General features: G+C 38.9%; 1 protein-coding gene across 1 annotated transcript in view; it reads right to left on the bottom strand.

Annotated features, from left to right (window-relative positions):
• Positions 1-6050: 6050 nt before the first annotated feature.
• SLC35F5 (solute carrier family 35 member F5) overlaps positions 6051-10478 on the bottom strand; it is a 45309-nt gene continuing 40881 nt past the window's right edge. Inside the window, exon 16 of the mRNA XM_021695802.2 lies at positions 6051-6094. The gene's annotated coding sequence lies outside the window, so the exon portion shown is untranslated. The remainder of the gene's footprint in view (positions 6095-10478) is intronic.

The following is a 10478-nucleotide window of genomic DNA, read 5'->3' as shown; positions in this document are numbered from 1 at the left end:
ACTCATCTGTGGAAAAGCACACTTTATTTATTCTATTGTTAACTAAGTCTTTTGATTGACCTCATAAAAAGAGCTCCTACAAAAATCAATGAGTAAAAGACCAGTCACCCATTGGGAAAAGAACATAACAATACAGTTCACAGGGGGGAAAAATGTAGAAGTAAGATTTAAATGTGAGAAAGGGCCTGTCCTCTCACAAGAGAAAAATGCACGTTAAAAGTATCCCCAAATTCCATATTTCCTGACAGAGTGGCACATATTGAAAAGCTTACTTAGATGGTGGGCTTCAGAGGTGTCAAGAAATAAGGCCCCAGTGCATCGTTGGTGCAGAAGGAACCTGGCTCAGGCTCTCTGGAAGGCAGTCAGACAGCAGCGTTAGCTAGTGCAGCAAACACTGCCCATATTCTGTGACCTAGCGCTTGCCCTTGTAGGACTCGGGCTGCATTCCATTTGTTCCTCAGTCTTTTCTGCTCTCCCAATCTCTTAGGCTCTGTGCCTCAAGTGAAGTCAGTAAATGGGTAATAATTCCTTTAAACTTTGGAATTAATTTCTTTTTGACTATAGGAATTGGCAGTTCAAAAAAAACCCTAGGTGCCTTAATAATGAAAGAGAAACCTTAAAAGCTCCTTCTACGAAGGTTCAGAGCTATAAATGTAATAAATGAAACTTCCCCAATACGGCACTGTGGGTCGGGTTAATAATCCTATTCAACAGGAGCAGGCAGCGCCAATTATCAGCATGCGTGGTACCATAGCGCCCCCTGCTGACCCAATGCAAAAACAAATTTCTGTGGTAGGTTTTCGTCAACTCTTCCCCGCCCCCCCCCCCCCCCCCGCCCCTGCATTTCCTGCCAGTTGGGCAGGTCTTCAAAACATTAAAGAGTTACCTGATTATTACCTCTTCTCTGCTCGTGCTCTCAACTCTTACTTGTATCAGATAAGCTTGCCGCCTACTTATCAGTGAAGATCAAAGACCCTTGATACTTCACCTCCTAAAGAGATCGGCTGCTTTCACTTGCTGTATCCTGGATGCTTGCCCCTTCTTTTCTCCTTTCTTCAGCAATTCTAGTTCTGCCTGTTTTCCTCTTCCAGTCTATCTGTTGGCTTCTTCACTGGCCACTTAACTGTGTGCCCACATTGCACCTGAGCCCGGCACCCACAAACAACCTGCCATTCCCTCAAGGACTGCACTGGCCAGCTCCCCACTCATTCTTTCATCTGAGGTTTCTTTAAAATGAGGTCTGTGGACCATCTTCACATTATTCACCTGGCTGCTTGCCTAAAATGTGGATTCCTGGGCCCCCCCCCCGAATCAGACTTCCTGGAATCTACTTTTATAACAAGTACCCTAGAGAATTAGAATTCTTATGTGTACCCACACGCGCGCGCACGCGCACACACACACACACACGTATAAAAACCTGATTGTTTTGCTCTGATCCAGAGACTTGCCATACCCCTTAACCTTCAAAGTCCATCTCAAATACCACTTCTAGCGTAAAGCCTTTCCTCATTCCTCGAGGGGCTAGAAATAACACTTCCTTTCAACTCTCCGTAATGGCAACCATCGTAACCTGTTGATTTTCATTTTTTTTTCTACTTTTCTTATCTCCCCCTAAAAGATCATAAACTACTTGAGATGAAAGACTATTTTAGTCATCAATGTATTCACTGAAGGTTTGCAAACAGTAGCTATCCACACAAGTATTGTTGAATTAAATTAGCACTCCCAGTTAGAGAATGGCTGTTTAATATATTTATGATGTTTTTAAAGGTAGACTTAAAAAAACACACCATAGTCATTGAGGAAGCAAAATTAAGATGCAAGTCGAATTATTTCTAACAGCAAAGGTTCCTGCTGAATGAAATACAGCTCAAATTTTAGTGAACCTCTCTCTGTGTGTGTGTATGTGTATCTTGTAGTCATCTGGAAAATCTTGACCTTCATCCCTTTCTATCCCTTGCTAAGCCCAACAGGTCTTGAAGCAAAAGTCCCAAGGAAAAACAATGGATCACAAAGTTATTTTTTCTCCTGTAGAATTCCATATACAATTTTTACAATTTTTTTACAATTATGGCTCAAATTAGCTAATGTATATTTTTATATTAAGAAAAATGTACTTGCCATTCAACAAAATGGAATTCCAATTTCAAAACAAATACACTTACCAAACCCCAATAACAAAGTGCTGTCGCTGCAAATCCTCACAGCAAATGGGGTCCTTATTCTTGATGACGAGCACCTGCCTCTGTCCCCACCCCTCTCCAGCTCCCGCTAACCTAACACCCTCTGAAACATTTTAGCAGTAATTGCAAAGCTTCTTTAGGTTTTTCTGAATCTAATTTTAAAAGGATAGGAGACATTCTTTTTTAACTGCTTATCAATCTCCTGCTATGTGATGTTTTAATACAAGCTGAAGGTAAAAATACTTTGTATTTATTAGGGACACAAAGTTGCTTGCCAGAGCACCTCAAATGGGCTGTCTGTGTTGGGAAAACATGTCATCCATTCAGCTTCTTCATTATCTCAGAAGTGGAAACATTTCTTCCACCAAAACCTCAAAGTCAGCAAAAATACATAGGGATTCCTGACCTTTTGTCAGCCATTTGCTGTCTTTAATATTAGCATTTTCCAAACCATATTCTGTGGAATGGAAGGGTCTCCACATATATGGATAGAGATTTAACAAAAAAGCAAGAACTTATGTGGGGAGGGGGGGAAATCAGTGATCAGCTAAGTTTGAAAAAAAAAATGCAAGTTGGGCCTCATCCCCTCTAGGGGGTCATAGTTCATAAAGGATATTAAATAGTTCACATGGTCCTGCAGTGAAGTGGGAACGTGTAAACATGTTTTTCTAATTTATTCAAACATGGCATTAGCCTTTAAAAATTTGGGGGGGGGAGGGAACATCTCTTAAGTTAAATCTTGTGGGACACTGATATTCAGCAGGACTTGAAGTGAGAAACAGTTTCATGCAGATATGCTCAAATAATCCATCTAAACTAAATGCCAAGAAAAAAATGATTGGAGTTGAAAATTCAGAATCACACAAGTACATCCAGGACAGAGTGGCTTCTCAACGCTACACACAAAAGTAGGTTTAACGCTTCTGAATTAAGTGCACTCAAAAGAAAAAGTGGCCTAGTTCTGGCTTCCATGCACTCTTAGTTGAACTTGAGGGACTTCTTCCGACTGGGTTCATAGACAGATGCTGTTGGTCAAGGTCAGCCTCTTCTTTTTCTCTCCCTCACATTTATAAGAACTTTCATAATTGACATTTATTAAAGCACCCGATCACATTCTCCACACTGTTCACTGAGTACGTTCCATGTCATGCTCTTTGCCTATGCTCACATAATTTATCACTCCCTACATAGGCCTACGTATTTGCATTATTTGGGGGTATACACCAGAAATGTTTTCTGGACCAGAAAGTGATTACTGCTCCCACATTAAAACGATTTTCAAATGCATCTACCAAAGTCATACTATTATTTCTAGGACTTGTCACTTTGATTACATCTCAGGTCACTCTGGATTCATGCAAGACACTTTCGAGACAGCGCTGTAGTTGGTCATTTGACGAAATCATGGTTACCTGCTATTTTCTGTTTGCAGGTAGTGTTAAGGTACCTGTTAGGACTTTTTCCTTAACCTTTATGAAAGCAGTATCCACTGTATAATTTGGATTCTCTTAGCTCTTGGGGCGATTTGGGTCTATGTGGCTAGATTTGATTCTAGTTGTTTCTCCTCAATATAAATTTAACACCAAGTGTTTGTGGTGTCCAGCAAGATTCACATGGAGATGCTCAGACAAGAGGGAAGACTGCACTGCCCAAAAGAAGAGATATTTGCGCCTTAAGAGGACATCACCAAGGTGGCTAGAGAGGAGACTCCCAATTTTTCCTCCTCCCATCATGCACCAAATATACAGCTACACAATGATCAATTCCTTCCAGAAGAGATCCAGAAACTATTTAATTGAGTGGCCCCTACACACTTGGTGACTGAGAAAATCCCTACATTGAAATGAGTACGAAAGGCTGAGACACACTCTTGCCACAAACCCCTGGCATTCTCCTTACCATCAGACCTGTTCGAATGGTTATTCTCAAAAAGACAAAACAAAAGCTGGTATGTGCAGAAAAGAGAACCCTTGTACAGTGCCGGTTGGAGTGTAAACTCACACAGACACTATGGAAAACAGTAAGGAGGTTCTTCAAGAAATTAAAAATAGAACTACCGTATGATCCAGCAATCCTGCTTCTGGGTATACATCCGATGGAAAAGAAGCCACGGTCTCAAAGAGGTATCTATACTCCCATGTCCACTGCAGCTTTATTTATAATAGACAAGGTGTGGAAACATAAATGTCTGTCAACATATTAATGGATAAAGAAGTTGTGGCGTGTGTGTGTGTGTGTGTGTATGATGGAATATCATTCAGACTTTTTACAAAAGGAAATCCGGCCAGTTGTGACAGCATGGATGAAGCTGCAGGGCACTATGCTAAGTGAAATAAGCCAGACAGAAGACATATACTGCACGGTATCACTTATATGTGGAACCTTTAAAAGAAGAAAAAGTTACACTTACAGAAACAGAGAGTAGAATGATAATTGCCAAGGGCTGAGGGACCAGGAAAATGGGGAAGGGTAAAGGTTGGTAAAAGGGTACAAGCTTTCAGTTATAAGATGAATAAGCTTTAATGATCTAATGTATAGCATAGTGACTTAGTTAATAGTACTTATCACGTAATTGAAACGTGCTGAGAGAATAGATCTTAAGCATTCTCACCAGAAAAAAAAAAAAAAAATGTGAGATGTTGGATGTGTTAATTCACTTGATGGTGGAAATCCTTTTACCATGTACATGTGTATCAAGCCATTGTGTTCTACACTTTAAATATATTAACATTTATTTTATCAATTATACTGGAAAAATAAAAAAAATTTGCTTGTTAACTTTTGTTTCCTGAAAATAACAACTGGTGTATGGCCTTCCTTGGGAAGGAAAATTCAAGCCAATACAGCAAGCTGGATAATCTGGTTCTTCACTTACATCCATGAAGTACCCTAGCAACCCCCTCCAGGAGGAAAATGGACTCAACATCCTGATCAAAAGACCGAAGATTAATTCTTGGCCAATACTGATTCCATTACACAAGCACACAGGTCTAGTATAAAGAACACCAGATTGGGAGTCAGAAAATGTGAAATTTGTCAGCAGCCTACTTGTCAGGAAACAAGGTATATTAGGGTGCTCACATAATGACCTAAACTGTGACACCTGAGTGATAGGATACACCGTTGATGACTATACCAGGACAGCAGCTGTAAACTGGGACTGTCCTTAGCAAATTGGGACACATGGTCATCCAAATTCTGTCCATAGATATTCTCTAGGGACCCTTCCAGTTGTAAAACAATGATCCCATGTTAGCAAACTAGTTTTGAATTTTTATCTCTAAAGGTTAGGGTTGACAGATAATTGACATTTCAAAATTATTAGGTTGATTTAAGACAGAAGTTTTAAATACTAAGAGCAAGGTTTAGAACACTATCTCCCTAAGATTCTATTTTTCAGTCTTTCATGAGTCTTCTAATTATTGTTCTTTCCCAACACTTTCACGAATACACTACCCTGAGTGCTTTAGCTCTTCTCGATCATCAAAAAATATTTTTTGTGTTCTACTTTCACATTTGGTTTTTAAAAAGCAATCCTATTGCTCACCTCTCCCTTTAGCCCAGTCTGAGGGGAGGAGGAAAAGGGAAAGGTGGGAGGTGGAAAGTGGAGGGAGAGGGATGGGAATGAGAAATACAAGTCCAGGGCAGGCATCTTCCCTCAATTTCTTTGCAGAGTGGACTTGAGATGGACAAAACCAGCGGCGGCCTCTGGGTATTTCCTGTACTGTGGCGTCTTCACACACGCTGTGATTCGTTGCTTAAAGACAGGTCTTTTCCATAAAATCTGGCCTCCAAATGCAAGTGAGGCACTCACTGCTTGTACCAATCCTCTCCTCTCTAACTCTGAGGAGTTGACACCCGAAGCCTCCGTTTTCCAGCTCGTTTGGTTGCTGGCTTCCAGTCAGGTCCTGCCAATGGGAGTGAATGGCAGAAAGAAAAGAAAAAACAGTATTTCTTTGCCTTCTATGTCTCCAGCTGCATCACCTACAAGGCTCCTGTTCCTTGCTGTGATTCAGCTTCCTCTGGGTGACCCTGGCCTTGGGCTTTGCCACACACTTCCTCCCTTTGCCCCATCAGCCTAGGGACAGCACTGGCATCCTGCTCTTGCTAATTTCTGAGTTGCCTCAGTCTTTTGCTCGTCCTCTCAGCTCTTTTAATACCTGAGCTATCAATTCTGTTTGTTTAAAATACTCAAGGGTAGTTTTTGTTTTATTGGTTGAACCCTGACTGCTATTATAGTCAATAAAATAGTAAGCTGCCCGAGCTGTGGAGGAAGAATTCATTGGAAGGGCTTTATGGTAAGATGGAATATAGTATCTCCTACATGGATCCTTCCCCAGGGTAATGTGATTATTCAAAAATTTCACCTTTTATGTTGGCTTTAGACCTGACCATGCATAAGATGCAACTTATACTTAACGTGTAGAGCTGAACCATGTTGTTCTACAGGAAGATCTACTTTATCAAACACCTGAGATATATTTAGAGATTTAGGTATGAAAGAATGAGTAGAAGTGTTCTAATAAAAGAAGCCTTAGAAATCAAATACTTGTTTGTATAAGGATAGGTCCAAACATTTTATATATTTTTACTAAAACAGAAAAATACATGAGTATGCAGATGATCTTACACAAAAAATGCATTAAAAGAAATCACACGTATTTTACATTAGGCTATTCATAGTCTGTAATCTCTCCCAAATAATAGAGTATAAAAATAAGCAATGTTGCAAATGGCCTTCAAAACCAGGATAGTTTGGGCCCCAAATTATATCAGAATTAATAACATGAGAGGTAATTAGAATTGATTTTATAATTATGTTTAAATTTCAAATACTCCAGGATCTTAAAATATTCATTTTATTAAATAAAGGGATAAAATTATCAAGTTTATAACAACAAATTTCAGGTAAAAATCTGCATTAAATTATCCACACCAAAAAAAATATATCTAAGAAAGTTTCCTTAATTTATCATAAACATTTCATCTTTCTAAAGTTCTCTTTCATTATATCTGGCCTTCTGGGTCCAGTAAGTGAAGCTGACTTTTTACAGAAAATTACTCCTATACCAACTACTACTTTCCCCTGGGAATGTCTGCACATAGCTCCTGATTGCTCAATACAGACCTATCATATAAAATTAAAATGTTGCAACTTGATCGGAATGATGCACTCTTGCCTTATATAAAAATACAAATCACAGTATGCTGACACTCAATAACTTCAGCTTTAATTTACTAGCCTAAGGGGATTAAGAAGATACTATAAAATTTTAGTATAGGAAATATCATGGATGTAAAACAAACCTGCACAAGAATTTATCAGAATGACTATAAAGAAACGAAAACTAAATACACATACCTGGCCCCACAAGTATCTGAATATTAATACTAATCTGAATATTAAGACTCACTTTAGTGTATACTAGTTGAACTTTACCCTGCACTATCTTGATGGGTTTTTGCCATTATCACATACTTCATGTTATATTAATAAAAGGATTTAACATTTTCTTTTTTTAAAGATTTTATTTGAGAGACAGTAAGAGAGCACAAGCCGGGGGGCGGGGGGACAGGTAGAGGGAGAAGCAGACTCCCCACTGAGCAGAGAGCCTGACGCAGGACTTGATCCCAGGATCCCGAGATCCAATGTCCTGTCTGCATTCTTCCTAGCCTCTTAGCTAAGGTTTTCAAAAATAGGAATTTCAAATGCGGTTGCAGTATCCATTGTGTTGGGAAAGACCTCCCAACCCTTGCCCCTGGGGCTCATCCTGCAGACACCCAGCAGTCCCTAATTTAAGGAGACCATTCTGGATGGATGCAAATGCTTTATTCAAGTTCCACCTGTCTCCAAACCCCAATTAGTTACACAAGTTTTTTTATTATATGTGCTCTTCTTCATATTTATGGTATAGCAAATTAAAATGATGGAGGAAAGGCAAAAGGATCCTAGTTGTGATTATTTTCTTTAACAAGATGGAAATGAAAGATGAGAAAATCTAATAGTATTTTAGCCAGGTACTATTAAGTGTCCCAGTTTTTAAGATTATAAATTCACAATAGTGAATACACTAATGACTACTTTTAAATAAAACACTGAATAATTATGTGCTATAAAAATCATAGGCTCGGGAGCCTGGGTGGCTCAGTTGGTTAAGCGACTGCCTTCGGCTCAGGTCATGATCCCAGGGTCCTGGGATCAAGTCCCACATCGGGCTCCCGGCTCAGCGGGGAGCCTGCTTCTCCCTCTGACCCTCTCCTCTCTAATGCTGTTTCTCTCTCGCTCACTCTCTAATAAATAAATAAATAAATAAATTCTTTAAAAAAAAAATCATAGGCTCACAATTTTAGCTTGGATTAGTTTCGCAGCTTATTTAATGTTGTCTAAAAATCAAGCAGGTAATGAAAACTACGTGTTTTGAACATGCATTATAGGAGGCAATGTAGTGAGACTCTAATAAGGCCAGTCACTTAGAAAAGTTAGTGCCTTTATCTGATATACTCAGGCTCCATAAAACGGTCATGGATGCAGGCTGTGCTGGAATTTAACTTCTGCAATGCTACTTTATAAATCTGACTGAAAGTTTTTTGGAGTCCAGATGCTAAGCCCTAACAAAAGCAAAATGGAACTATGGTCTACACAGTATTACTGTTATTACTATTCTATTAAGCACCACACATATATATGGTGTTTGGCATTCTCTCTTGAACTAGAGAACTTCTAGAATCACAGGATTTGAGAGCTAGAAGAATTTAGAAGGCACTGATATAACTCCTCACTTTCCACTTGAGAATAGTGATGGGGCACTAATCAAGGAAGTCAGCATTTATAAAGCACCCAGGCACAAGGGGCTGAGCACTTCTGGCTTCACTATTTTATTTCAGATGAAATAATTCCCCCCAAATCAGTTTTGTTAACAGGTAAAAGGGAAAATCTAGCTTCAGAGTTAGTGCTCTTTCCTCAGGATAAGTATTCACAAAGTGTGGCCATGGGACCAGCACCAGGGGCATTCCTAGGAAACTTGTTAGAAATGCGAATTCCCAGGCCTCCCTCCAGACCTACTCACTGTGGGGAGGGGGGGGCAGCAAGCCCTGCAGGTGATGCTGACACATGCAGTGAGAGCCACTGCTCCTTAGCAGTGGCTAAATTTAATTTGAAGAATATATATTATAATCTTATACTAAGCTACTACAAATGTATTGTTATACTTTATACTAGAATAATTAAGACAAGGATAGCCTTCAACAAAATTTTATTTTGATGTTACATGGTTAAACTGACACTGAATTTTTTCAAATGTGAAAGCTATTCCAAATAAGCAAATACTGGTAGTAAGATTCTAAAGAACTGTTTTCACCTTGTGTCAAAAGATTCTTGAAACAGAAATCTGTCTGCCTTTCAAGGACCCACCGAAATTAATAAATACTCTTGCCTGACTGACTGACTTTATTATTACTTGCTATAATTAAAACTAGGTATAGAAAAACCAAGTAGAGAAATACTGAAGGCTTAGTATGTAAGGATCTAAGCTAAAGTTAATAAAAGTAGCTCTCAAGAATGAAATCATATATAAAATTAAAAACTAAAAATTTCATGAAGTGCCTTGTTAAAGTTTCAATTTTAAAAAGTTTCACTTTAAAAGTTCCAAGTTGGAAATTTTTCTTTTCCAACTTTGAAGTATCATGAAGGAACTGTCTTCATCAGAGTACTTCTCCACTGCAAATTCCCAACTCAAAAATAAATTCACATTCACCTTACCAAAAACTCAAAATGTTCTCAATTAGGCATTTTTAGCATTTCAGCAAATATGCCTAACCAGACTAGTAATTACTTTCTATAAGTAATTTTTCCTTAAATATGTCAATGATTTCATTGTTTGACATTCTAGTAGTTAATGTATATTGCATATGAGAAATTTCATAGGAAAGCATTGTTTTAAAAGCAATGACATGGAGCCCCTGGGTGGCACAATCGGTTGAGACTGACTTTTGGTGTCGGCTCGGGTCCCGTTGTGATCCTCAGGGTCTTCAGATCAAGCCCCCCCCTCAGGCTCTGTGCTCAACATGGAGTCCGCCTGAGACTCTCCCTCTCCCTTTGCCGCTCCCCCTCCCCCTCCCCCACCTTGGGCTCTCTCTCAAATGAATAAATCTTTAAAAATAAATAAATGCAATGCCATTAAAATGATGCTTAGTTTTTAAAATACATAAACCAGAATTTTTCTAGATAACCAAAAATCAGAATGAAAACAAGGTGATCTACTAAGAGTTAAAGTTAATAAACATTTCAATCAT

The sequence above is a fragment of the Neomonachus schauinslandi genome, chromosome 3 (genome assembly GCF_002201575.2).
Source record: "Neomonachus schauinslandi chromosome 3, ASM220157v2, whole genome shotgun sequence".
Classification (NCBI taxonomy): Eukaryota; Metazoa; Chordata; class Mammalia; order Carnivora; family Phocidae; genus Neomonachus; species Neomonachus schauinslandi.
The sequence above is the reverse complement of the archived record's forward strand: the minus strand, read 5'-3'. Positions and strand labels throughout refer to the sequence as shown.